The sequence below is a fragment of the Chiloscyllium plagiosum genome, chromosome 38, assembly GCF_004010195.1.
Source record: "Chiloscyllium plagiosum isolate BGI_BamShark_2017 chromosome 38, ASM401019v2, whole genome shotgun sequence".
NCBI lineage: Eukaryota > Metazoa > Chordata > Chondrichthyes > Orectolobiformes > Hemiscylliidae > Chiloscyllium > Chiloscyllium plagiosum.
In genome coordinates this window covers 18,420,094-18,447,938 of record NC_057747.1, presented here as the reverse complement: position 1 = coordinate 18,447,938, position 27,845 = coordinate 18,420,094, and the positions used below count along the sequence as shown (strand labels likewise).

The window sequence follows — 27,845 nt, the reverse complement described above, 5'->3', positions numbered from 1 at the left end:
ATCCATGGGCCTACAGATGCTCCAAGATGGGCTTCCCCAAGTGGGCTTGCTGTCCCCTCGCGGTGGGCAGCCTTTTACCCCCTTGTGCTGGGCTACCACAAGGGATGAACTCAGATTTCTCCAGTTTCCTCATTTCCCCTCCCCCCACCTTATCTCAATCCCAACCCTCGAACTCAGCACCGCCTTCCTGACCTGCAATCTTCTTCCTGACCTCTCCGCCCCCACCCCCTCTCCGGCCTATCACCCTCACCTTGACCTCCTTCCACCTATCGCATTTCCAACGCCCCCTCCCCCAAGTCCCTCCTCCCTACCTTTTATCTTAGCCTGCTTGGCACACTCTCCTCATTCCTGAAGAAGGGCTTATGCCCGAAACGTCGATTCTCCTTCTCCTTGGATGCTGCCTGACCTGCTGCGCTTTTCCAGCAACACATTTTCAGCTCTGATCTCCAGCATCTGCAGTCCTCACTTTCCCCACCCCACTTTGCCCACCCCACTCAGATCTGCATCTTGGAACATAGAACAAAAAATGGACAAATCAATTAAATATGTTTTGGACTTCAATCCCTGCTGCACCTCCATTAATTTACCATCTGTTGCCCAGATCCACAGTACCACATTCCTTTGTGATTGCCCCAATTCTTTCCATGTAACCCCTGCCCCAAGGCAGTACATGGCTCAGCCATCTGAAGGGTTTTGTGAGCGATGATATTTTCCCATATTCAAGAAAACGTTGATCTTGGCCTTCCGAACACTTCCAAGGAAACGGAGCTGAGTTCTTGGAAGTGACCGAGGTCAGAGTTCAGCACAACTGGTCTTTGATGTCAAAATGAAAGACTTCAGCCAAATGACAACATTGAAATGTCACCATTCACCATAGTTCATCTCCTGCTGCTTGGAGTTACTCATGCGAAGAGATCTGCTGAGATAGTATTTTGCGCTCATCCGTAGCTCATCTGCCACTGATCTGTGATATCTGTCGTCCAACTGCACCTCCTTCCACTGACCTCCACTTTGCCCTCCTATAGAGATCGCTGTAGCTTTTCAGCTCTGATCAAATAGCTCAATTACTGACACTGTCTTTTCTGCATGTCACTCTTTAAGAGTTCTTATTGCTGTTGCAGTTTTAAACACTTCCGCATTTGTCTTATTAGCATCCATGTGTCGAAGATGGATATGACAGGTCTTGCATGATTGGCCTGGTTTTGGAGCTACCCAGGAATATAACATCTCCTGAATCCTCTCCCTGATGCAACCCTGTGTTTCCTTGTTGTTAACACACCCTTCAACAGATATTGCTTCTAACTTCAGGCAAGAAGTAGAATCTTTTTGACAAATGGATCCCTGTGCCTTCCAGTCTCTCAGATCTAGCAGAAAGTGAGGACTGCAGATGCTGGAGATCAGAGCTGAAAAATGTGTTGCTGGAAAAGCGCAGCAGGTCAGGCAGCATCAAAGGAGCAGGAGAATCGACGTTTCGGGCATAAGCCCTTCTTCAGGCTCCTTTGATGCTGCCTGACCTGCTGCGCTTTTTCAGCAACACATTTTTCAGGTTAGTCTCTCAGATCTGACCTGATAGCTGAAAGGTATGGCCTTGTATGTGGGGGCAGTGTTTTAATGCTCATAGTGCCACGCTAGGCCAGCCAGTGTTCATGTAAATCTCCGATGTGGAGGTGCCAGTGTTGGACAACAGCTTCACCTGATGAAGGGGCAGTGCTCTGAAAGCTTGTGATTTCAAATAAACCTGTTGGACTATAATGTTGTGTGACTTCTGACCATGTGAATCCCAATATCCTAGTTCTTCTGTATATTTATAAACATTGCATTGATTCGTGGTTACGAGGTGGAGAATGAATGGGCAAATTACTCCATCTACTTAGCCAATGTGGAGGTCAAGGAAATAGGTACAAGAAGAAAAGATTAAACTAATTTATGTTTCATCATCTTCGCCAAACAGCTTTGCAACAATTTTGTGGTGATCGAATGTTTTGAGCCCTTCCTTAGGTGCACATGAATAAAAGAATTGCAATTACTGGAACCTGGGAAACAAATGAAAGCCAATGGTAAAACTATCACAATCCAACTTTAGATTTATATAAATTTAACAAGTGCTTATTTAATAAGTTCCTTGACTGTAATGAGGCCTTGACTGATTTACAATCATCAAATAAAATCATAATTCTACTTGATTTCAGAGAATTCTAATCACTGTAATTTCTTGGCATTTTACAGGTGATGTGGGATATCTGAACATTCCTGGGAATACTCAGCATCTGTGGTTACCTTCTGGTATTAAGGTAAAAGAATGAATGATCAGTCATTTTAGAATGTAACTGTTGCTCACATTTTCTAAACTGGAGCCATTGTTAATGGTTCTGATTCCTACACCTTTACTGAGCTGTGCCTTACCACGAGCGAGGAGAAAGTGAGGTCTGCAGATGCTGGAGATCAGAGCTGAAAATGTGTTGCTGGAAAAGCGCAGCAGGTCAGGCAGCATCCAGGGAACAGGAGAATCGACGTTTCGGGCATAAGCCCTTCTTCAGCCCTTTCCTGAAGAAGGGCTTATGCCCGAAACGTCGATTCTCCTGTTCCCTGGATGCTGCCTGACCTACTGCGCTTTTCCAGCAACATATTTTCAGCTCTTACCACGAGCGAGCCCAATCCAACATTGTGTTTACACCAAACATCCTTTAGTCAGTTCATTTCTCCTTCCTTCTGCCTTATGCCAGAGCTTTCCCCATGTTCTTTGCCCCTATTTCCTTGCTGTTTGCACTTGCTACAAACCCGTCAGATATCATATCACTGATCAAGTTTTGCAAGCTTATTGGCCTGAGATGTCACTTTCTTTTCTCCAGTGTTTTTCCTCCACCCTTTCCCTTGAACTTGACTAAAGAGGTGAATGACTATGGGCTTGTACTGGGGAAGGTCCCAACATAACTTCAAAAAGAGATCCGTCATAACAGTAAAATGATCTACAAGGGTGTCAACAGCACTAATTATTTGCAAAACCATGACAGTTAACCAGTTTGCTCAACTGGGGACTCTTAGAAACAAAGTTCTCACATCTTGCCTTTCCCCAGAGTGGTTTGGTGACTGGAAGCCCCTTTTGTTTTGTGAAACCACCATGACGTTCTGAACACAACTATGAGCAGCAGCTGCACACCCACCCATTGGTATTTCTTTGCCTCCGTTTGGGTGACGAAGCACAAGGGTGAAGAGAATCATTGGCCTAATTCTGGGTGCTGGAGGAAACCTTCACCACGCTCACATTGATCTGAGGCAATGGAAATGTTTCCTAATGCCTGACTTCAAATACAAGCTTAACCTTACTCAGGTGAAATACTACTGAAGTCTTCAGATATTTTGCCACCTGGTGAGTTCGCCATAACTGTTCCACTATACATCATTGGGTTTTTAGTCTATCTTTCTCTCATCTTATTTTTCTTAATAAACTTGTTTCATCATTTATAGCCTGAAATAGGTGGCCTGTGAATGCTCTCATCCCTGAGGTTACTGTTCAGGGTGAATGTAGGATGTGGATTTATTATTTGCCATGGATATTCTCTGTCTTATGCATATGCTTAGCTTCTGGTACAGGGAAGGTATTCTTTGTTAAAATAATCCTTCATAAGGAATATGAAAAGAAAAGCTGTAAAAGGCATGTGTTTTTCTTTATTGAGATGTAGGCATTGCTACCTAGCCCAAAATGTCTTGCCCAGGCCTAACTCCCCTCGAGAAGGTGATGGTGATCTGCCTTTTTGACCCTCGGTAGCCTTTGGGGTGCAGGTAACCTCACACTGCTGTTAGCAATGGAGTTCCAGGCTGTGGATGCAGAGGCAGAGCAGGAATGGCGATTTGTTTCAAAATGCGGATGCTGTGAGACTTCGAGGGGAACCTGCAGGTGGTGGTGTTCCACCATTGTCCTTCTCAACGGCAGAGGGTACGCGTTTGGAACGTGTTGTCTATTGAGGCTTGATGAGTTGACAATTGTAAAATACAATTGTATAGAATTAACAGTTGCCCAATAGTTTACCATTTCCCCGTGTTTTTGCACAAAATATCTGACCTCTAATGAGCAAAACCTACTCTGGGAATAATTTTCCTGGATAGTATTGTTGCTCAGAGGGTACGAGGAAGGGTCTGATTGTTACTCTGAGGGTATGGGGAAGGTCTCCTATGCAGCCAGCCATGCCATTCTGCCAATGCAAGTCTCTGAAGGAAGCTGTAGACACAGATACAGCTTGGGAATTGGCACCTATTACACTGCCTCCTCAGAAAGCTAACAAGTAATATCTCTAGGAGAATGTGAGTACTGCAGACGCTGGAGATCAGAGTCAAGGTGTGTGGTGCTGGAAAGCACAGCTGGTCAGGCAGCATCTGAGGAGCAGGAAAGCTTGGTGAAGAGCTTATGCTCGAAACGTCGACTGTGCTTTTCCAGCACCACACGTTTTGACAAGTGATATCTCTAACAGCCTTTAAGCCTTGAGTTTTGAAAATATTCAGACCTCTAGTGATGAAGGTTGCTACCTTTTCAGAGCAGCCAGACTATAGCGAGACATTTGGTGTGGGACGGGGCTGTAGCTGGCCTTTGTGGAAAGGATTGCTGTCCGCACGGAGGCATTTGTAGAGAATTCTGAAGCCTAGGAGATAGCTTCAGTAAAATGGAGGAATGCTCTGGAGAATTGAAAAATTTTGGGGGCGATGAGGAAGCAAATGCAATGTTTCTTCCTTATCTAATGAAGAATATACATGTCTGCGAGGGGAGGTTTACACACTGGCTCTTGGGATAAGGGGATTATCTTATGAGGGGAGATCGAGAGGACTGGTCCTATCCCATTGAATGTGAAATGATGGAAGCATATAAAATTCTTCAGGAGTTTGATGAGATGGACGCTGGTAAATGGCGAGGAATCTAAAATGTGTTTCCTAGTTTGAGCATAAGATGTCTGCCAGATGGAGCTGATGTGAGGAGAAAATATTTCACTCAGAAAGTTGTGAATCATTGGAATTGTTTACCCCAGAAAGATAGGCATGCCCATTCATTGAACATATTCCTGACAATGAACAATAGACTTTTGACCACTCAAGGCGTTCAGGAGGATTGGGATAATACTAAAAGTTGGAATTGAGGTGGAACATCAGCTGTGATCTTGTTGAGTGAGGAACAATCAAAAGGCTTTCCCGAGCTTTGCTTTTCTTATCTGCTAAGAGGAAGTGAAAACAAACAAGATTGCGCCTTTAAATTGCACATTGAAAATAAATAATATCCTGAGGCACCTCACAGACCGGCATTTGGAAAATTACTGATGAGGAGATTGGAGAAAGATAGATTTCAAGACTATTATTAGGGCTAGAAGAGAATTAAACTAAAGCAGTATACCCAAGGTAAAACGAAGAGAGTTCAGTCGTTCAGACTTTATCTCTCCATGACAGTTAATCATCACAACTAAAATAGCAGCTTGCTTGGACAGAGCTTGAGCATTGTTGAAAAGAGGGAGATGTTGCTGAAACTTTGTGCCCATCAGGACAAAACACAAGAATACCAAATTTCGAAGATCACAACAATTTACACCGCAGGAGAAAGAGGGATGTGAGAATTCCAAATTGCAAATGATTATAACTATTTACACCAAAGGGGGAATAGGCACTGATTAGTTGGCATATGGAGGAGTGTGGTCTGTAACCTGCATATTATGACCAACCAGAGGAAAAGGCTGGTATTTTGATCAGCCAGTCACTAAACTGGACAGTCAGCATACCTGGCATTGCAAAGGCATTGCAATTCACATCTCTTGTTGCTCAGTTATGGGGTGGATTCAAACATCTTCAAGGGAGTTTGGCCATATGTCTTTACAACTGACCGATGGAATCAAACAGCATGTTCCCTTGGTCGTTAGGAACAGAGTATAGCATGTTGTTAACTGGTCCATGCCTGTAAAACCCAAAATCAAATGTTCATAGTTAGATATGATTCAGTATCTGGTCAATTGGGCAACACCATTGTTTTCTCCTGTGGTAAAAATTGTTGTAGTTCTTTGAAGTTTAGCATTCTTGTGTTTGGATTGATGAGAGCAAAACAAAAAACTTTTAGTAATATACCCTTCAGCTTAGGTGGCACGGTGGCTCAGTAGTTAGCACTGCTGCTTCATAATACCAGAGATCTGGGTTCAACTCCAGTCTCAGGTAACTGTCTGTGTGGAGTTTGCACATTCTCCCCATGTCAGTGTGGATTTCCTCTGGGTGCTCTAGATTCCCCAAGCTTAAATATTAGGTGAATTGGCTATGGGAAATTGCACCTGGTGTCCAGGGATACGCAGGCTAGGTAGGTTAGCCATGGGAATTGCAGGGAAAGGGTGGGGGTGGCAAGCTCTTTAGAAGGGTAGTGGGGACTTGATGGGCTAAATGGCCTGCTTTCACACTGAGGGATTCTGTGAACTGGTTTGTGATGAATGATACCTACAGTACTGGGGGTTCAATTCCTGCACCAGCTGGGGTAACCAGCAACCTCTCCCCCACTGAAGGTGTAGTGATCCTCAGCTTATAATCAGACCAGTCACCTCTCTCTCGAAATAGAGAGCAGACTCACAGTTCAGTAGGACTTTGGTGACTTTACTAATAAGATTAATCAGTTATATTATGTTAATGCGATTCAGACAGACTAAATTTCAGGAATTGAGTCTATAATTTCAAAAGGTTCCAGTTTTTTTTCACCACAGTGGAAGGAAGAGTCGGGTAGGACTGACAGAAAAATGTGGTGCTGGAAAAGCACAGCAGGTCAGGCAGCATCCCAGAAGCAGAAGAATTGACGTTTCAGGCATAAGCCCTTACGACTGAAGGGTAGAGGAGATGATCCTGGGGGGGTGGGGGAGGGGGGGAGGTGCGGTGAGAGAGACACTCACTGAGATCCTTTTGGAGAGAGGAGGAGAACTTCTTCAAGGGGGGCATCCTTGGAAGAGGCTTCGCAGTAAAGTTACAGCGACGAGGAGAAAGTGAGGACTGCAGATGCTGGAGGGTCAGAGTTGAAAAGTATGGCACTGGAAAAAGAAAGGCTTATACCCAAAACGTTGACTCTCCTGCTCCTTGGATACTGCCTGACCTGCTGTGCTTTTCCAGCACCACACTTTTCGACTCTAACTCTGCAACATCTGCAGTCCTCACTTTCTCCTAGGACTGACAGAAGTCAATTCCTGGCTTTTGCAATGAATGGCAGGTCTTGCTGTCAATTGTAGAGAGAGATTCAGCTCGGTTAGGTAGGCCAAACATACAGCGACCTGAGTGATCTTTGAGAGGATTTGTAGCTCAGGTTGTTGACAAGTATGTAAATTAGCTTGCTGAGCTGGGAGATTTGTTTTCAGACATTTCGTCTTCATACTAGGTAACATCATCGGTGAGAATCTCCCAGTGAAATGCTTATACTTATACAGCAACCTTCATTAGATCCTGGGGATAAAGGTCATTAACCTGGAGTATGCAGCCAAATATCATGCAGGGTGGGATGTTTCTGTGTTTGAGATTGATAATTGACAGAAACACAACATTTCCAAAACAACAAATAGTAGCCAACAACTTCCGTTCAATAATTCAAGCTGCAAGCAAATTGTGTATTGAATATTGGAAACAGAGGACATCAATGCAAGGCATGGCTGCTTTTCTGGTGATTAGTGGATCAGGAAATCAGGAATGTTGCAAATTATTACAACCACCTCGTGCCAATTTGCTGACTTATATTTGTATCACGCAAGGTTTTGATGCTGGGAATGTCCTTTGGTGAAAAAAATACGCTTAAAAAAAAGCATTTACCTTTTCACCACCAGAGGGTTGCTACCACTCCTTATTGGAACAGTCTACTGCTGTCACCAGTGCTCCATCATTCATACCACTGTCCGTGCCAGACTATTACGAAAAGCTGAATGCCTGTGAGGCATCTTTGTTTTATTACAGGGCAGCAACTTGGCGTTTTAGGGAAAAGGACCAGAATTTTATAGAACAGCCGCAGACCACAAGTCTGACGAAATAAAGAAAGCTTTCTCACAAGGTGCTGCTAAAAGGAAACAGCCCACGATTACATACTGCACACTGCAATGTAAAGCTCAGAACGTGTAAAAGGGGCTGACATCTGAAATTACCCTGTAAATTTTACATGAAGTGCTGCCTATTGCAAAAAAATGATAATGAATTAACAAAAATGTTTAAAATAAATTTTCAGTTGTGTTGTGGACTGGTGGTGTTAGCTACAAAGTTGATCCACAGAGGAAGGTGATGACCTAGTGGTATTATCACTGGCATGTTAAGCTAGAGACCCAGGTAATGTTCTGCAGATGGTAGAATTTGAATTCAGTTTTTAAAAAGTCTGAAATTAAGAGTCTAATGATGACCCTGAATCCACTGTTGATTGTTGGAAACACTCATCTGATTCACTAAGGTCCTTCAGGGAAGGAGACTACCATCCTCACTTGGTTTGGACGTCATGTGACTCCAGACCCACAGCAATATGGTTGACTCTGGGATGGGCAACAAATGCTGGCCTAGCCAGAGGTGAATGAATTTTTTTAAAAAATGGCTTAAAACTGATGTTTCTTTGACCAAGTGCCTGTTATAATATCTCAGTAAGTGGCTCAACATCCAAATATTGTTTAGAAACATTCCTGTGTTGTTAAAGGTGCTACATCAATGCAATGTTGTTGGTGTGAGAAGTACTCCAACATGAATAGATCAAATAATTGAACAATCCACTCATCCTCCTGATGGTTTTGCTAAGTGGTGGGACAGGCTTGAGGGACTGAGTGGCCTACAGCTGCTACTACTTCTGGTGTTCACCCGAGTTATGGAGGCAGTCAGAGACAAGCTCCCCTCCATGCCTGTGCTTTCGTGTCTTTGAGAAAAGTGGGACCATGTTTGCTGTCAATACAATTTCAGATGGCTGGTCTCATAACGTGCCCAGGAGGTTCAAACCATGAACCCTCAGCAGCTGCTCGAGTGATTCAGTGCGTTGTGTCAAACCATGTGGAGTTGGAAGCTTTCCATAGAAGGAGGATTCAGTGCCAGAGCCATGGAGTTCAATGATGACTACTGATTTGTGACAGAGCCAGAGACATTCAGCTCCTTTTGATGAGAAACACACATTAGAATTAGAATTAGAGTCAGAGAGATGTACAACACGGAAACAGACCCTTCAGTCCAACTCATCCACGCCGACCAGATATCCCAACCTAATCTACTCCCATTTGCCAGCATTTGGCCCATACCCCTCTAAACCCTTTCCTATTCATATACCCATCCAGATGCCTTTTAACTGTTGTGATTAGAATTAGCTTTATTCTCACATGTACTCACATGATTACAGTGCTATTTTTAAATAATTTACCACTGATGGTGCCACCTTAGGTACAAAGGTACCTCGACTCAGATTCTTAAGTACAAATTATTAGGGAAAAAAATTAGAAAAATAAAGAAACAAAATGTCCAGTCTTTCGAATCATAGGAATAAGTTACAAAATTAAAGAATTAAAAAGTTCAGAATAACAGTCCTTCCAACCCAGTTCACACTGGCATCTCGCCTCTACCCAGCACTGCGTATATTATTATAACATCCATGTTTCTGTGTTTCTGATTTGATTGTTGTCAAGACGATTTTAAGACGCTCCTTAAAACCTAGCTTCTTTGACTGTCGTAATATCTCATTACATGGCTCATTATTTATTTAATAACATTCATGTAAATTTAAAGGCGCTACATCGATGCAAGTTGTTGGTGGTGTGCGGAGTGCTCTGACTTAAATAGTTAACTTGTAAATAACAGGAGAATCTGGAATAATTCATACCGGCTCCTGGATCACTAATGGGCTGAGGTAATGATGCCCCCTTTGGGCTAACTTACTGGCATCTGATAAAGTGTCCCCTCATTTCATCAACTTTTCTTGAGAAAACAGAATGTTTTTTGTTGCCTGTGCATCAAACGAGTGTGAAATTTATGGCTTCTCACCCTATGTAGCCAGCGCATACCCTGACAGTCATTCTCACACTCGTAAATGACAATCTGTTTAACTGCACATCTCAAAGGAACAATTTAATTCTACGTTATTCACTGACTGCCGCAGTTCAATCAGAGCTGATTATCTTTGGGGTCAGCTGATTGTTACTCACTGATCAGCTCCGGTTAGGTCCTCAGCTTCTGGTGTCTACTGACAATCTCAGGAGCATTTAAAATCAAATAAACCACCTGGTCACTCAGTTGCCCTCCCAATAAACTGCATAGCTTGGCCACTCATCCAAATGGCTTAAGAGTCTGCATAATCTCAGCGCTGCTGTTACCACGCTGACACGGTCTTTCCAGTTATGGGTCACAGACTTTTTACGTTACAGTCTTTGTAGAGTTGATCCTTACTCTTACTGTCTAAAAGGCAGGCAATTGTTCACAAACCAAATAGTTTCAATCAACTCTCATAACTCTACTTAATACCTGGAGGAAGATAGTAACCCAGATGGAGATCACCTCCCAGTGCCGAGACACTGTTTCGTTACAGGCTGTATCTGGTTTGATTTGATTTGATTTATTGTCACGTGTACCTAAGTACAATGAAAAAGCTGTGTTTGCAAGCAGTACAGAGTGAGGCATACAGATTACACTGAGCAGGAGGTGATCAGCAATAACCAGATTAGAATTTCGGTTTAAAGGTGTAGAATGGTTATAAGGAATGTTAGAGTGAGATCTGCTGTAGGGAGCTTGCAAGGAGTCACCTGGTGTCAGCGGTATCCCTGGACGTGAACAGAACTGTCCAAGATTGTTGCAGAAGTGAAGATGCCAGTTGGGCCATACCTAAGTGTCTGCCGAAACAATATTTATTTATTTAAGCTTTTATTGTCGTGCATATTCGAGTACAGGAGTACAGAGAAAAGTGTACAATGTTGTCACACATGGTGTCACTATGAAGGGACCTGGGTACAAAGCATAGGTACAATTGGTGAAAATTACTGTTATTCTTAGTATAAGGAGAAAAATAAAGTTACAAGTTAACATTTCAGTCTTTCCTAGTATTGAGTGAAAAAAAAGGAATAAAGGTGAATGTTCAATGGTCTTTCTTCCGTTCGATGGTCTCAGTCTCCTCCGCTTTGGCCTGGTCTCCAGGAAACCTCGGACTTTCTTTCTCAACGTCACAGAGGACGGGCAAACCAATAACCAAATTAACATGTCCATTAAGACTCAATGGGTAGCATTTTCACCTCTGAGTCAGAATGGCCCGGTCTGACTCCATGGGCTGGGCAGCACAGTTTAGGCTGACAATCCAGTGCAGTTCTGAGGGTGCACTGCATTGTTTCAGCTGCCACCCTTTCAGATGAGAGAGCTGTATTGGCCCATCGCTGGTGAATATAAAACAATCCCACAGAATGGCATTGAGGAAGCAGGAGAAGTTCTGGCCGGTGTTCAGGTCAATATTTATCCCTCAGGCAACGTTGCTGCATAAAACAAAATAGATGATTTGCCTGTTATCACGTTGTTATTTGCTGTGTCCAGTTGACTGCCAAGTTTCCTGCAGTAACTACACTTCACTGTCTGTTAGCTGAATTAGGCTGCTGTGAGGTCATAGAGTCACAGGATCATAGGTTCTTAGAATAATAGAGATGTACAGCATGGAAACAGACCCTTTGGTCCAACTCATCTCATGTGCCGATCACATATCCTAATCTAATCTAGTCCATTTGCCAGCATTTGGCCCATATCCCTCTAAACCCTTCCACTCATATACACATCCTGATGCCTTTTAAATGCTGTAATTGTACCAGCCTCCCCCACTTCTTTTGGCAGCTCATTCCACACACGTACCACCCTCTGTGTGAAAAAGCTGCCCCTTAGGTCCCTTTTATATCTTTCCCCTCTCACCCTAAACCTGTGCCCTCTGGTTCTGGACTCCCACACTGCAGGGAAAAGACCTTGTCTATTTATCTTATCTATGCACCTCATGATTTTATAAACCTCTATAAGGTCACTCCCTCAGCCTCTGATGCTCCAGGGGAAAATGACCCCAGTCTATTCAGCCTTTCCTTTTAGCTCAAACCTTCCAATCCTGGCAACGTCCTTGTAAATATTTACTGAAGCCTTTCAAAGTTTCGCAACATCTTTCCTATAGCAGGGAGACCAGAATTGCATGCAGTATTCCAAAAGTGGTCTAACCAATGGTTGCAACATGACCTCCCAACTCCTATATTCAATGTCCATGAAAAGAGGTCATGAAAGGAGCAATATAAATGTGCGACTTTCCATCTTAAAATAAACTATTGGTGAAAAATCCTATAAAGTAGGTGGCTATATATCAAAGGAATCGCAATAGCCGATGAAAAGCTTTGAGGTAGCCAAGAGGGGAGGACATCCCCAGTGAACGTTAATACTTCCGATAGCTTGTTTTTCTGATTGGCAGGCACAGTGGAACAAACAGAACGTGTTCCACTTATTCAGAAAGTCAAACTTATTCAGGAATGCCGCTTAACTATGACACATGTTCTATTGATATTGTTACAACACAGGGTAAACCCCTCTGCTAATTTAACTTGTGCCGTGATCTGCTAAATTTCGAAAGAACTATCCCAGAGGTCACTATTTAAAGTAAAATAAAACAATTTTATTCTTTAAGTCCAACAGAGAATCTTAAAACCAAGAGCTATTTACAACTCCTTTGTCTTAAACCTACCTTTTACCTCCCATTCTACAACCTTTCCTCTCTCTCTTCTCTCTCTCTTTCTCGCTCTTTCTCAGTCTCTTTCTCTCTCTCTCTCTGTTTCTCTCTCTCTTCCTCTCTCCCTTTCTTAGACCAGTATTGTAGAGCAGGAGATAAAAGATAGGTTTAAGACAAAGGAGTTGTAAGTAGCTGTTGGTTTTAATATTCTCTGGTGGACTTAAAGAAGTCCAACATTGGACTCGTTGCCACATCACCAAAAGGATGTGGATGCTTTGGAGAGGGTGTAGGGAAGGTTTACGAGGATGTTGCCTGGTATGGAAGGCGCTAGCTATGAGGAAAGGTCGAGTAGGTTAGGTTTATTTTCATTAGAAAAAAGGAGATTGAGGGGAGACCTGATTGAGGTTTATAAAATCATGAAGGGTACAGGCAGGGTGGAAAGAGACAAGCTTTTTCCCAGGGTGAAGGATTCAATAACGAGAGGTCACGCTTTCAAGGTGAGAGGTGGAAAGTTTAAGGGGGATACATGCAGCAAGTACTTCACACAGAGGGTGGTGGGCGTCTGGAACGCGTTGCCAGCAGAGGTGGTAGAGGCAGGCACGGTAGATTCATTTAAGGTGCGTCTGGACAGATGCATGAGTAGGTGGGGAGCAGAGGGATACAGATGCTTAGGAATTGACTGACAGGTTTAAACAGTACATTTGGATTGGCTCAGGCTTGGAGGGCCGAAGGGCCTGTTCCTGGGCTGTAAGTTTTCTTTGTTCTTTCTTTGTTCTTTAAGAAAAAATTGTTAAGTTTTACTTTAAACAGTGACCTCTGGGATAGTTCATTGCCTCTCAAAGTTTAATAAATTATGGTGGGAAGTGAGCTGCTCTAGAGTCGGGTTTAAATTAGCAGGGGGGTTTACCCCATGTCGTAATATACTGGCACTCGTTATCTCCTCAACTAAAATTGAAGAAAGTGGAAAAAGCAGCTAAATATTGGTACAGCTGTTATGTGAGCAAGCAGAAACAACGCTCTTCGATGTCCAGATGATACAGTTGTTTGGAAGTAAAAGGGCTTCTTTCAGCTAAAGCTTGGATTGTCAACATCAGCATGGTTCAGCACTACAACACATACCTCCATCCTCTGCATGCACAGCTTCTGTATTTAGGTAAAAACAATGACTGCAGATGCTGGAAACCAGAGTCTAGATTAGAGTGGTGCTGGAAAAGCACAGCAGCTCAGGCAGCATCCGAGCTTTTGCCCAAAACGTCGATTTTGCTGCTCCTCGGATGCTGCCTGAGCTGCTGTGCTTTTCCAGCACCACTCTAATCCAGCTTCTGTATCTACAGAGCCTACGCTATTTAAAATGTTCTTTTAACAGTGATCTTTTCTCGTCATTTCAGAATTTTGACCTGTGTCTGGCAATGAATATTAATTCATCCCCGTTCTGCTGATAGCCTTGGAATGCTCCTCTTTGGAAGAAGGGAAAGAGAAGCGAGCCAACAGAGGGAAGTAACATTTTTCTCACAGCTGGAGCAGAGGAGGACAAAGCAGCACAGTATTATAATGAACCTCGGCTTAGTTCAATAGGTCAGCCATGGTCTGATTGAATGGCAGAGTAGACTTGAAGGCCAAACGGCCTATTCTTATTATAGAGTCATAGAGATGTACAGCATGGAAACTCATCCATGCTGACCAGATAATCTAAATAAATCTGGTCCTATTTGCCAGCATTTGGCGGATATCCCCCCAAACCCTTCCTATTCATATACCCATCCAGATGCCCTTCAAATGTTGAAATTGTACCAGCCTCCACCACTTCCTCTGGTGGCTCGTTCCATACACGTACCACCTTCTGCGTGAGAAAGTTGCCCCCTCAGATTCCATTTAAATCTTTCCACTCACACCTTAAACCAATGCCCTTTAGTTTTGGAGTCCCCTACACTGGGGGAAAAATCTTGGCTATTCACCCTATCCATGCCCCTCATGATTTTATAAACCTCTAAGGTATATAAATAAGGTCACCCCTCAGCCTCTGATGCTCCAGGGAAAATAGCCCCAGCCTAATAAGCCTCTCCCTATAGTTCAAGTCCTCCAGACCTGGCAACATCCTTGCACATCTTTTCTGAATCCTTTATGTTTTGCAACACCTGTCCTATAGTAAGGAGACCAGAATTGAACGTGGCCAAACCATTGTTCTGTACAACCACAACATGACATCCCAACTGCTACACTCAATGCACTTTCCTGATTCATATGTTTGCAAGAAACATGAATGCACTAGTTTTCTTTGCACATTTCCACAATCACCTCAGTAAGCTCTGAACTAGAGCAATGAGCATATGGTTTGTTGGCAATTCTGCCAAAAGAAGCATTAATCACTTAATGAAGAATGTGAACGAGCTGTTATAATTGCGCAAAGGCTTGAATCTTGTCAGCAGAACAATTAAGCTGACACACCGTCCCATTATTTGACTTAGCGTTGAGAACAGGTGATTAACACTGCCGCCTGGAATCACATGAGATGACAATTCACCAACATGGCAATGGGGAACTTCAGTCATGACTGAAGAGGTGATATTAAAAGGGAACATTTTCCAACTGATTCAGATGATAATCAGGTCAGCTAGTCAACAGTGATGAGTTCTATAATTCCTCTCTTATGACAGGTAAACAATCAGAATCTATATGCAAACTCTGCACAGCAATGGTACCAGAAAAGTTGAGAGCATCTCAGTAATGGAGCATCATGATCTCAAAGTCAAATAGCAGCTGCTTTGAGAAGGGAGAGAGAATGGCTGAGGCAGCGAGGAAGCAAGTGTGATGAAGGTTAATGAGGGCTATCTACAGATTCCTGGCAATTAGTTCTTATAACAAAATAACATGCATAGAGTGATACATTATTCATTGTAGACTTGGATACACTGAATAGTATGAATAATAATGTAGCTGAAAAATTTGGTCATATCGCACTGCACACTATAAGATGTCTTGTACTTTAATACTAAATCATCTTCATTATCCTTCAATCTAACTTATTCCACAGCTGTCATGCAATGGTGGTATGTAATAGTCAGCCAGCTCACAGATTGGAAGGAGATGCCTATGTATTGTGGATAGGTATACAGCCCAGTTTGCAAATGCAAACATGCTCCTACATTATTGGTTTTTATGATAGAAACATATGACCTGGAATTTCCTCTAAAATTTACTCTGAAACTAACAATACTTCCTGCTGCTATAGGATAAATCTGAAAGCGTAGAGGTCAGGTGAAAACAAAAAGCATCTTGGCCCACCAAGTTTGCCCCAGTCAAAAGCAACCACCGTATTATTCTAATCCCGTTTTCCAAGACACGGCCCTGAGGTGAGCACCTAAATTCTCCTTAAGTATTGCGCAATTTTTTGCCTCTCCCACCCTCCTCAGAAATTCTGCGCCCATGCAGAAATCAAGGGTTCAATACCCACTTGTCCCATTGTAAAGATATCTGCAAGTCAGAGCTGGTAGCTTTAGGAATGAATGAGTGTTTAATGGTGTAATGCTCCAAGCATTGCTAAGCAGCGACAAGAAGTCAAAGTTCCTTGTCTTGTGCTCTTTGCAGGTAAGGGAAAAAGGCAGACTTAGAAAAGCAATACCAATTGCAATTTGTCATTGGGACGGCTCACTCTCTCCTAATGCTGGATAACTTGGCATCTCTTTCTTCAGTTCTGATTCTTGCATCCTCACCCCAATGAGTCACAAACTACTCCCCGCAGAAATGCCAAAGAAAAATCTTTATATTTTTATTTTACTTTTACTTTTTTGGACTCACCTCTCGTTCCTGCTCTGAGTGTATTTATTGTCTTGCTCACTCTTACTCCCTATTTAACTCAGCCAAGCCTTCGGGCAGCACGGTGGCTCTGTGATCAGCACTGCTGCCTCACAGGACCAGGGATCCGGGTTCGATTCTGGCCATGGGCGACTGGCTGTGTGGAGTTTACACATTCTCCCTGTGTCTGTGTGGGTTTCCTCCCACAGTTCAAAGATGTGCAGACTAGGTGAATTGCCCATAGTATTAGTCAGAGGGAAGTGGGTTACCCTTCAGAGGGTTGGTGTGGATATGTTGGGCTGAATGGCCTGTTTCCACACCGCAGGGAATCAAAGCTATGACTTCTTGTTTACCAGTGTTTGTGGTCTATACTTACTTGCTGGTATAACTAATAATTTCTGCTGCGCTACATCCTCAACGTGCCCAGGAACTAGCCCAGGTCCCCTTTCGTAATTCAGTTGGCTGTCCCTGAGCATTCTCGTCTGATTCTCCCTCTCCCTCCTCCCTCAGCGTTCCCTTGCTCTTCCTTCCTTACAGAGTTCTGGCATAGTGAGTGCGTGCTCCGGAGGAGCAATGCCCACAAGCTTTGTGTGAGGCAGCAACTGCGGTTTCGCAAGGTTTTGCATTCCTTGAGAGCGCAGGGAGCAAAATCAAAGGAGAGACTGCACAAACAAAGCTGATTTGCTTTTTTTTTAACGGGCCAGCAAACTACTGATCCTTGGGATTCACCTTAAACAGGACGGGGAAGATTCCACTGTGACCTTGCGATCAGTGCCACTGTGCTGTGGACGAGACAAAAAAAAAATACTGCAGATGCTGGAATCCAAAATGGACAGGCAAGAGGCTGGAAGAACAAATCCTGGCTTGCTGTGTTCTCCCAGCCTCTTGACTGTCCTGTGGAAAACAGCCAGAAAGCGTCTCAGCTGTTACCATGTCTTGCCCGTACATGTTTTTGCTTTTGCAAACTGTTATGTAAGTCGGACTCATTTGCTTGCCTCCCTCCCTTTGGTTTCAGCCTGTGCATAGCTATCCTGTTCAATCATAGCTTTTCATGGCTCACTGAGCAGTGAAAGTCGTCTGGATTGATTTAATCTTATTACCTTTGAAGGAAAGTATTAGTCAGGCAGATCTGCTTCTGTTATGAGCTATTTTCTGAGAACTCAGCAGCTCTCTATGAAAAATTCCGTGTGCTCATTTGATTTACTTTTAGTAATTAAAGCGCATTTTGTAACTAAAGTGATTATAATCAACCAGAAAATGTCTGTAGGTTGCCAATGTCCGTGTGGGATCACAAGTCTTGCTTAAGGAGCAAAAAGAAATCCATAACCTGTTTGTTAATCAAACGACGATGAAGACTGAGCAGATTTCAAATTGGGTGAGCCAAAGACCTAATTAAAACACCAGCCAATTATTCAAAACATCTTTCTGTCGACTGTTCAATTCCAGAAGAACAGTTATGAAGAAGTAGGATAAAATATATCTAACATCTATTTGAAAGGGAAATAATTGGTTGCTGGACAGGGAGATGGAATTTATCCTTCAAATGTTTGCTCTTTTTGTTGATAAATTGACCCTCAAATGTTTGAGTTTATACTTCAATCCAGAGATCTGTACCAGGAATTAAAGACTGCTACTCATTCAATTTAAACCTGACTTCAATCAACTGACATGCCTGTTTGTTTGATTACACATCCTGCAGGAATGTCTTTCTTGTTCCATTTGCATTTATTCCCTCAACCTTTCCAAAAATCAGGCACTGCATCATTGCTGAACAATGTATTGTTCTTTTCCACAATCTCCATTTAATTTAAGATACCAGTGTATGCTTCATGGGGAAAATTCAGTGATTTAGATTAGATGAGATTAGATTACATTACAGTGTGGAAACAGGTCCTTCGGCCCAACAAGTCAGTCGCCTGAGGCGGGAATTGAATCCGGGTCTCTAGCGCTGTGAGGCAGCAGTGCTAACCACTGTGCCACCGTGCAGTTAAGGGAACATTCAGTGGGTTGAGAAACAACTTCCCGGTTTTTAACTGTTCCACCAGCAGCAATTGTGGGAGCCGAATTCTCGAATTTCCTCTCCAAAGGTCTCTGCTTCTCATTCCTTCTTTAAGATGTTGTGAAACATGAAAGGGTTCAGAAAAGATTTACAAGGATGTTGCCAGGGTTGGAGGGTTTGAGCTATAGGGAGAGGCTGAACAGGCTGGGGCTGTTTTCCCTGGAGCGTCGGAGGCTGAGGGGTGACCTCATAGAGGTTTATAAAATCATGAGGGGCATGGATAGGATAAATAGGCAGGGTATTTTCCCTGGGGTAGGGGAGTCCAAAACTAGAGGGGCATAGGTTTAGGGTGAGAGGGGTAAGTTATAAAACGGACTTCAAGGGCCACTTTTTCACACAGTGGGTGGGTGTGTGTATGGAATGAGCTGCCAGAGGAAATGGTGGAGGCTGGTACAATGACAACATTTAAAAGGCATCTGGCTGGGGACATGAATAGGAAGGGTTCCGGGGGATAAGGGCCAAATGTTGGCAAATGAGAGCAGATTAATTTAGGATATCTGGGTCGGCATGGACAAGTTGGACCGAAGAGTCTGTTTCTGTGCTGTACATCTCTATGACTCACTCATAGAGTTCATAGAATCATTGAAACCTACAGTGTGGAAAGTCCACACCAACCCTCTGAAGAGTAACCTGCCCAGATCCATTCCCCAACCTTATATTTAGCCCTGACTAATTCAGGGTAACCTACCTTTTTTGACCAAGCATTTGCTCATCTGTCCTAATATTTTCCTATGTGGCTTGTTGTCAAGTTTCGCTCAGTATGAACCTCGTGAAGTGCCTTGGGATGTTTTATTAAGTTAATTGTGTTGTATGAATGCAAGTTATTGTTGCTCGACAATAATCTTTCTTGATGTAATTGGCATCTTTTCAAAGGTACCCTGACGTCAGAGGAGTAGACTCCCTCCTGGGCCTGTAAACATTTCTTCAAGCCTCAGCTGGGGCAAAACAATAGCACGAGTGGATATTCCTTCGAGGCCCAGCTTATTATTTGAGACAGCTGCCTGGAAGTCTCAAGTGAGTATTCGCTTGAAATGGCATCACAGGCCAGAAGCTATAGTAATGGCGAAAGCAGGGGAGAAACCTCCTTTGTAATACAAGACCCATCCTTCCAAGCATTTCTTATCCCAATTACCCTTTAGAAATATGTTGGAAATTCCTGTGGATAAAGAAATCCAAAATAGTGCTGTCCCTAAATGTCAACACCAAGTTCCATGGGTCTTTGTGAATTTTCAAACAATGGGTCAGTAATCTTAAATCTCTACCCACATACAAAGCAGTTCTGAATGGATTGTAGCATCTCCTAGGACAAAAATAAAATGGGAAGATAGATCAGGGGCATTAGAATTATACTGGTCTGTGAACATTGTCTACATAAAAACAAAACGTGTCTTCTTTTCTGCAAGTCTATGGTCTTTGCATATGGAGTCAGCTAAAATTCCAATTTAGCGTTAAACTAAATCAGTCTCATTACCATACAATTTACATGTGCTAATGATTGCACCAAGAAGGAATGCTTGTTGAGCAAAATTAGATGGGGAAGAGCAGTAGGCCATCCAGCCCCTTGAGACTGGTCAGCCATTCAATTACATTGTGGCCAAGCTGCAACTTAAGTCTCTTCACCTGCGCTCACAAGTTAACCCTTTTAGCTTGCTTATCACTCTGGTCACATCCTTCCAAAGCTAGTAGGCCTTTCAAGGTCAGTATACATTCTAAAATTGGTATAGCCTCCAAGTGGTGGCTCAGTGGTTTGATTCTAGTTTCAGGCAACTGGCTGTATGAAGTTTGCACATTCTCTCATGTTTGCGTGGGTTTACTCCCACAATCCAAAGCTATGCAGGCTAGGTAGACTAGCCAAGGGAAATATGGAGTTACAAGGGATAGGGTAGGGGGATGGGTCTGGGTGGGATGCTCTTCAGAGGGTTGATGTGGACTTGATGGGCCGAATGGCCTGCTTCCACATTGTAGGGATTCTAGGCAAACCTTCCAAGATCAGTATACACTGTGTGATCATTTGCCTTCCTAGCTGCTTGTTGCATCTGTATGTTTGCATTCAGTGGCTGGTGCACAAAGGACCCCCAGTTTCATTGTACATCATCATTTTCCAATCTATTACCATTTAAGCATACTCCCGATGGAAGTCTTTTCCTGTCCAAGCCTGGAATATGACACTTCCCATGTATCACAGCCCTGCTCACAATTTCTCCTCTTCCCCTTCAGAACACAAGGAGCTTCCTGATCTGGAAAACATCTGAGTTAACTTCGATGGCGGGGATATTCACATTCCCAGTAAACCTCGGGAAAGAGGCACTTCAATCCTCTCCATGACCTGGTGCTCCAGGGCAAATGGATGGAGCTAATTTGAAATGGTTGCAAACGGGAAATTTAGCTGTGACATTAAACCTTTTCATCTTTGTTTGATCTCTGCGATGTTTTCTCAGCCAATTGTACTTGCTTTATTCTGAAGCAGTATCAGTTTACACAATCCATCCTATCCAGCTTCACATGGGCTCATACCAAAGGCACCATATTCCTTTGTAATTCTTATGATTGAATTCTAAGTGACATGATGGTCCCTACCCATGTATATCTACTGCCATATCTTAGGCGATTAGACTTTCTGCCAACTTCATTCAGACAGAGCCTGAGGATCACAGATCACAGAGAGATCTGTCAAACCCAGGGCAACATTTCGAAATAAGTTTGCAAAGAAGTGAAGTAACTCAAATTTAGAATTCAAATTAAGTTTTATTATCATGCGTATTTAAGTGCAAGGATAGAGGAGTGCAGTGAGAGTGTACAAAGAAGTGAAGTAACTCAAATTTAGAATTAGAATTCCAGAGGGTGATATGGAATGAGTTGCCAGAGGAAGTGGTGGAGGCTGGTACAATTCCAACATTTAAAAGGCATCTGGATGGGTATATGAATAGGAAAGGTTTGGAGGGCTGGGTGCTGGCAGGTGGGACTAGATTGGGTTGGGTTATCTGGTCAGCATGGAAGAGTTGAACTGAAGGGTCTGTTTCCGTGCTGGACATCTCTATAACTCTAATTAGAATTAGGTTTTATTGCCATGTGTATTTAAATGCAAGGATAAAGGAGCACAGTGAGAAGTGTTCAAGGTTCCTGGTGCCACCTTAAGTACAAAGGTACCTAAGTACAAAATCTTAGGCACAATGTAGAGAAATAAAGTTACAAGTTGAAAATCACTGTCCTTATTAGGTTCTTAGCCATGCTGGCCTTGCAATCCCCATAATGACTTGATTTCCTGCACGCTGGGCTCTCCTACTGCAAATTCTGGATTAGTGGGGCTGGAAGAGCACAACTTCATGAAGGGCCTTTGCCCGAAACGTCGATTTTACTGCTCCTTGGATGCTGCCTGAACCGCTGTGCTCTTCCAACCCAACTAATCCAGAATCTGGTTTCCAGCATCTGCAGTCATTGTTTTTACCTAGTTTTCTCCTACTGCAAAGGCTCCCTGTCCCTGAGCTGGTTCAATCTTCCCCATGCTCAACTGTGCTGGGGATGCTGGAAAACTCCACGCTATCTGCTCTTGCCACCTGCTGTGCTCCTCAATGCATAGGGGTGCATACCTTGTGTGCAAAAGGTGCATTTTAAGTTAGGGTACACACAAAATGCGCATCCTCCAATCAAATTAGTCCTTATAAGTGTTATATTGGGCCACCAAATGATGTGGATCATTTGGTGGATCCACTCAACAAGTGGATCTAGGTCCTGTAGAGCTCTACACCTTTCTGGCAACAGCTTTCTGCTACTTATAACAACAACACTTCCAAACCCCTCCACTGACCAGCAAATGCTTCAGAAAATCTGGGGCTTGTGAAAGAATGCCATAGATTGTTCCTTCTTAGATCGAGTCTTCAACAGAGTGCAGTGCCCCCAGGTATTCCACAGGAGTATTTGCAAATAAAATTTAATTATATCTCTGAAATATGATATCATGCAGACATTGACAAAGCAATTGAAATCATAATGAATGGGATGTAAATGGTTTGCAAATGAATAGGTTTGCAAATCATCTGTGTAAGCAATAGCAAACGATAAAATAATTTGGGGTATCAGTCGCAAGAGGGTGTCTAACAGTGTTACATTTACATTTCCCATACTGATGATTATTATGGCTTTTCTCAGTGAGATTGTCCACTTCATGCCAACTTATGAGCAATTGAACATCCTCATCCTGTTCGACCACTCCCCTGTAACACTCCACTATCCTGTCTTTGTTCCATTTCAGTGAGATTGTGGTTTACTGTTGGCCATGGTTGCCAGGAACCAGAGATTACCCAATCGATTGTATGAAGGCCTTCGTAAATGGTGAATCCTGGAGATGACGATAAAGCAGTATGTACCCACTCCACTGCAAATCTATAATGGGCATTGTAACAGGCAGACTCAAGTAGTGAAATGAGAAGGTTAAATATTGATAGCATGGGCACAGTAGGGCCTTGCAAGAGAGCAGAAGTGAGCAAGTGAAGGATCCTTTTGCTAGTATAGAATAGTTACTGACTTCTACCACCAACTCAATATGACCATCACTGGATAGACTTATGGAAAGAGCTACGCTGAATTTTCTGCCATCATTTGATTCACAGCCGTTCCCCCCCGCCACCAACTTGGTTGCTGCCACTACATCTAGGGACTGTACTAGAGGCCACTGTACCATAGCTCAGTGGTTAGCACCAGGGACCTATGTTCGATCCCACCTTCAGGCGACTGTCTGTATGGTGTTTGCACATTCTCCCCTTTTTTAGATTAGATTCCCTACAGTGTGGAAACAGGCCCTTCGGCCCAACCAGTCCACACCGACCCTCCGAAGAGTAACCCACCCAGACCCATTTCCCTCTGAATGATGTACCTAACACTACGGACAATTTAGCATGGCCAATTCACCTGACCTGCACATCTTTGGACTGTGGGAGGAAACCCACGCAGACACGGGGCGAATGTGCAAACTCCACACAGTCAGTCGCCCAAGGCTGGAATTGAACCTGGGACCCTGACGCTGTGAGGCAGCAGTGCTAGCCACTGAGCCACCGTGCTGCCCACCACGTGGATTTCCTGTGGGTGCTCCAATTTCCTCCCACAGTCCAAAGATGTGCAGTTTAGGTGGATTAGTCATGGGAAATGCAGGGTTACAGAGATGGGGTAGGGGTTGGCAGATCTGGGTGGGTTGCTCTTCGGAGGGTCAGTGTGGACATGATGGGCCGAATGGCCTGCTTCCACACTGTAGGGGTTCTATGTTCCCAGCAAAGAAACACTTTGCTCCTAAGCTCCTTGACAAAAACTGCTTTGGTAGTGCATTCGATAACACAGCAAGCATGGCCAATAAACTTTGAGAGCTTTTACTGTCCTGGCACTCACTGAAACCCTACACTCATTTATCTAACTGCTGTCCATTATGCAGGATTACATTGAGATGGCAGGAGATGAGATTGTACTAGACGTCTTCTGCTCCGTGGATAGAATCCAAATTATCTTGTGTTGGAGAGAAGTTGGAGCTCAGATAAAAGACTGTGATTGTGGCTAATTCGTGTTCAAAATGGAGTGGTGCTTTCAAACTCACATCCAGCGGCAACGTGCTGCATATTAAAAATAAATAAAGTCACCACAGCAAGAGAAATACAAGTAAATTTGGGAGGAATGGTTCTCAGGAGAAAATATTAATGCAAAAGGGCTTCCGACCCATTATGCCGCCAATACAATTTACATCAAAATTTTCCCTCCAGGTATTTACAACCTCAGATACAGAACTCCTTTTAAAAAAAAATGCAACAGTTTAATCTCATTTGGGAGTCACAATATATTTTATTTCAGGCATAGCAGATAGGAGAAAACGACTGCCCACTTAATTTGAACGAGCTCGCAATTACCTCAACTCTCACTTAAAATCGGAAATATTTAGCTCGAAAAGACTTTAAATGTTTCCAGTTCCTATCAGGAGCTGATATGGTATCCCAGGTGCAAATGGGAAATGGCAGCCATGTTTAATGGTAGCCCCATCTCATGTGTTAGGAATAAAGAGGAACCTCCATTATCCGAAGGGCATGGGAGGGCAGTATTTCATTCGGTTAATCAAATTCCGGATATTTGAATGCCAGATGACATAGTTTAGCCAAGCATCAGGACCTTGTCATCCGGCCGGATAATCCAACATTCGGATAATTGAATGCCAGATAAAGAAGGTTCCTCTATACACTCTCTAATCTAAAGTACACACAACTAAAGGGAATTGGTAAAAGTGGCTTTATCCTATTCATTTATATATTTCATTTGTTAGCTGTTTCTGTTCTAACTGAGGCATTTCTATTTCAAGAAACTCATTTCTCTGTATATATTGCTGACAATCAGACAAAAAATTAGTTGCTATCTTTCTCAGAAATGGTCCTTCACCCTTCACTTTCTGAAGTGTGGTGGTGTTCTTGTTTTCTTTATACTTGCTGAGTAGGTCAACAACAGCTCACCAACCATGCATAAGGGATTGGCGATCACTAGAATACAGCGGCATTGCGAGGCGGTCCAGAGAATGCTCTCCAGTTGATCTTGGGTATGGAGAGACTCTGTTATAAGGAGAGGTTGAGTGCGTTGCGATTTAGAGAGCATATCTTAATGAAACATGTAAGATTCCAGGAGAAGCCATTTATAGCAGATGCTGGAATCTGTACTGAAAGCAGCAAATGCTGGAAATCACAGTGGGTCAGACAGCATCCATGGAGAGAGAACAAACTCCCAACCGAGTTCTGATGAAGCGTCATTCGGACTCGAAACCGAAGATTCAAGGAGAACTTGACAGAGTTGATGTGCAAAGGTTGTTTCCCCCTTTTGGGAGAGTTTAGGACAATATCTCAGACTGAGGGGTTAAGACAAAGGTGAGGAGGAATGTCTTCTCTCAGAGGGTAGTGAATGTGTGGAATTCATCAGCACAGAGAGCTGTCAAGTCTCAATCATTAAGTATATTGAAATAGACAGAATTTTAATCAGAAAGGGAATTAAAAGGCCATGAGGACGGGGCAGGAATGTGAAATTGAGGATTATTAGCTCAACTATGATCTCATTGGATGATAGAACAGACTTGATGGGCTGAATGGCCTACTTCTTTATATTGGCCTTCCTTCATTATAGGGTATTCTGGTCTCACTGATGAGTTGACAGCAGTTATTACACTGTTGTAAAACTTGCAGAGATGTCTGGGTAGTTAGCTTCCTCATTGGCAAAGTGAGACGAAGGGCTGACGTTTCCTCGCTTCTGAATGATGGGGTCAGTGACGAGACATGTCACACCTACAGCGTGTGCCAGCAGCTTATGTAGCAAACCCAGGCTGGATGTGCAGCAGCCAAATGGCCTTGTGTGAACTCCACCTGACAAAGGGGCAGTGTTCCCAAAGCTTGTGAGTTCAAAAACAAAACTTGTTAGACTGTAACCTGGTGTGGTGTGACTTCTGACCTTGGACATCTAAAGGCAACAGTCTTTAATCCAGTCAAGCGATACTGTAGTCGGTCACAGACTGGTCGTGAGTGAATGAGTAGGATGCACAGGAGCCATGTAGGGGTGAGTAATTTTGGAGGATGCAAGTGGGTGAGAACCATTGAGGGGTAACACAGGTTAGATTAGATTAAATTACTTACAGTGTGGAAACAGGCCCTTCGACCCAACAAGTCCACACCGACCCGCCAAAGCGCAACCCACCCAGACCCATTCCCCTACATTGACCCCTTCACCTAACACTACGGGCCTATTCACCTGACCTGCACATTTTTGGACTGTGGGAGGAAACCGTAGCACCCGGAGGAAACCCACGCAGACACGGGGAGAATGTGCAAACTCCACACAGTCAGTCGCCTGAGGCGGGAAATGAACCTGGGTCTCTGGCGCTGTGAGGCAACAGTGCTAACCACTGTGCCACCGTGCTGCTCACTACAGGACCCAGGTGCAGGAGTGAGAGCGATCGACCAGCCGTGGGAGGTGGGCACAGTGGAGGAGATAGAGTGAGTGTGAGGCAACAGAGAGAAGATGGTGGCACTTAGCCCTGGCCGAGCACAGAAGGTCATTAGCGTTTTTTGTGCATCATTGCTGGCACTTAGACAATGCACTGAGCTGGGTGCCTACCTTGGAGCAGGCTGGCAGCGTTCGAAATGATGCCCAGCTGGTATTTAAACATGGCAACGGCAGCATGAAGGCGAGGGCATTGGTGAGCATGTCCTCCGCTGCTGAGCACGCAGTTGTGTGGGATGGCACTATGGCGGTGAGCAGCAGGGAATTGCATCTGGAAGTTTGTCCAGGAACACGCAGAGGAACCCTCCAGGTAACACCTCGAAACTGGCACTCGGCCAAATTTTGGGAAATTCAGGCAAAGGAATGAATCCAGAATGTAGATGTTAAGGGATGATTTGATTGAAGTCTTCAGGATATTAACAGGAAGAGTCAGGGCAGATCCAGATAAACCATGGTCATTGATTGGGTATTCCAAAACGTGGGGGCAGAGTCTGAGAATTAGGGCCAGACTGTTCAGGAGAGATGTTAGGAAGCATTTCTATGCACAAAGGGTAGTAGATGTTTGCAAGTCTCTTCCACAAATGGTAGTGGATGCAGGATCAGTTGTTAATTTTAAATCTGAGATAAGAATCCCTACAGTGTGGGAACAGGGCCTTTGGCCCAACAAATCCACACCAAACCTGTGAACAGCAATCCACCCAGACTGACTAACGTACCTAACACTATGGGCAATTTAGCATTGTTAATTCACCCAACCTGTGCATCTTTGGATTGTGGGAGGAAACCCACACAGACACAGGGAGAACATGCAAACTCCACACAGTCACTCAAGGCAGGAATTGACCCCAGGTCCCTGTGAGGCAGCAGTGCTAACCACTGAGCCACCTTGCCACCCACAAATGGGTAGATGATAGATGATATTTCATTAAACAAATGTATTAAGGGAAATAGGCCAAAGGCAGGTAAAGAGACTTTTTAAAAATTGAAATAACTGTGGAAACCAGAAACAAAAACAGGAATTATTGGGAAAGCGCAGCATCTGTGGGGAGGAATCAGAGTTAACGTTTCGGATCCAGTGATCCTTCCTCTGAAGTATGGGCAGGTATATAGAGTTAGGTCACAGATATAATCAGCCATAATCTCATTGAATGGCAGATCAGGTTTGAGGGGTTGGATGGCCTACTCCTGATCCGACATTCCTACATGGTACATTGCCCCAGTTCCCCAGTCGTGATTTACACCAAACGTATAACTGCACCACAATGTATCTGCCAGAGAACTGAGGCAAACAGTAAAGAAGACCACTCTGTGGTCAATATTGATTGATTG

The 27,845-nt window shown here is 43.6% G+C and overlaps 1 long non-coding RNA gene across 2 annotated transcripts; it reads left to right on the top strand.

The window, feature by feature from the left end:
• Positions 1–17,188: 17,188 nt before the first annotated feature.
• Positions 17,189–20,889, top strand: LOC122541711. 2 transcript variants are annotated; one of them, XR_006309656.1, is made up of 3 exons: positions 17,189–17,425; positions 19,386–19,526; positions 20,730–20,889. It is a non-coding gene; the product is annotated as an uncharacterized LOC122541711 (long non-coding RNA). The 2 variants fall into 2 exon arrangements; XR_006309657.1 differs by lacking the exon at positions 17,189–17,425 and adding an exon at positions 17,548–17,828.
• The last annotated feature ends 6,956 nt before the right edge of the window (positions 20,890–27,845 follow it).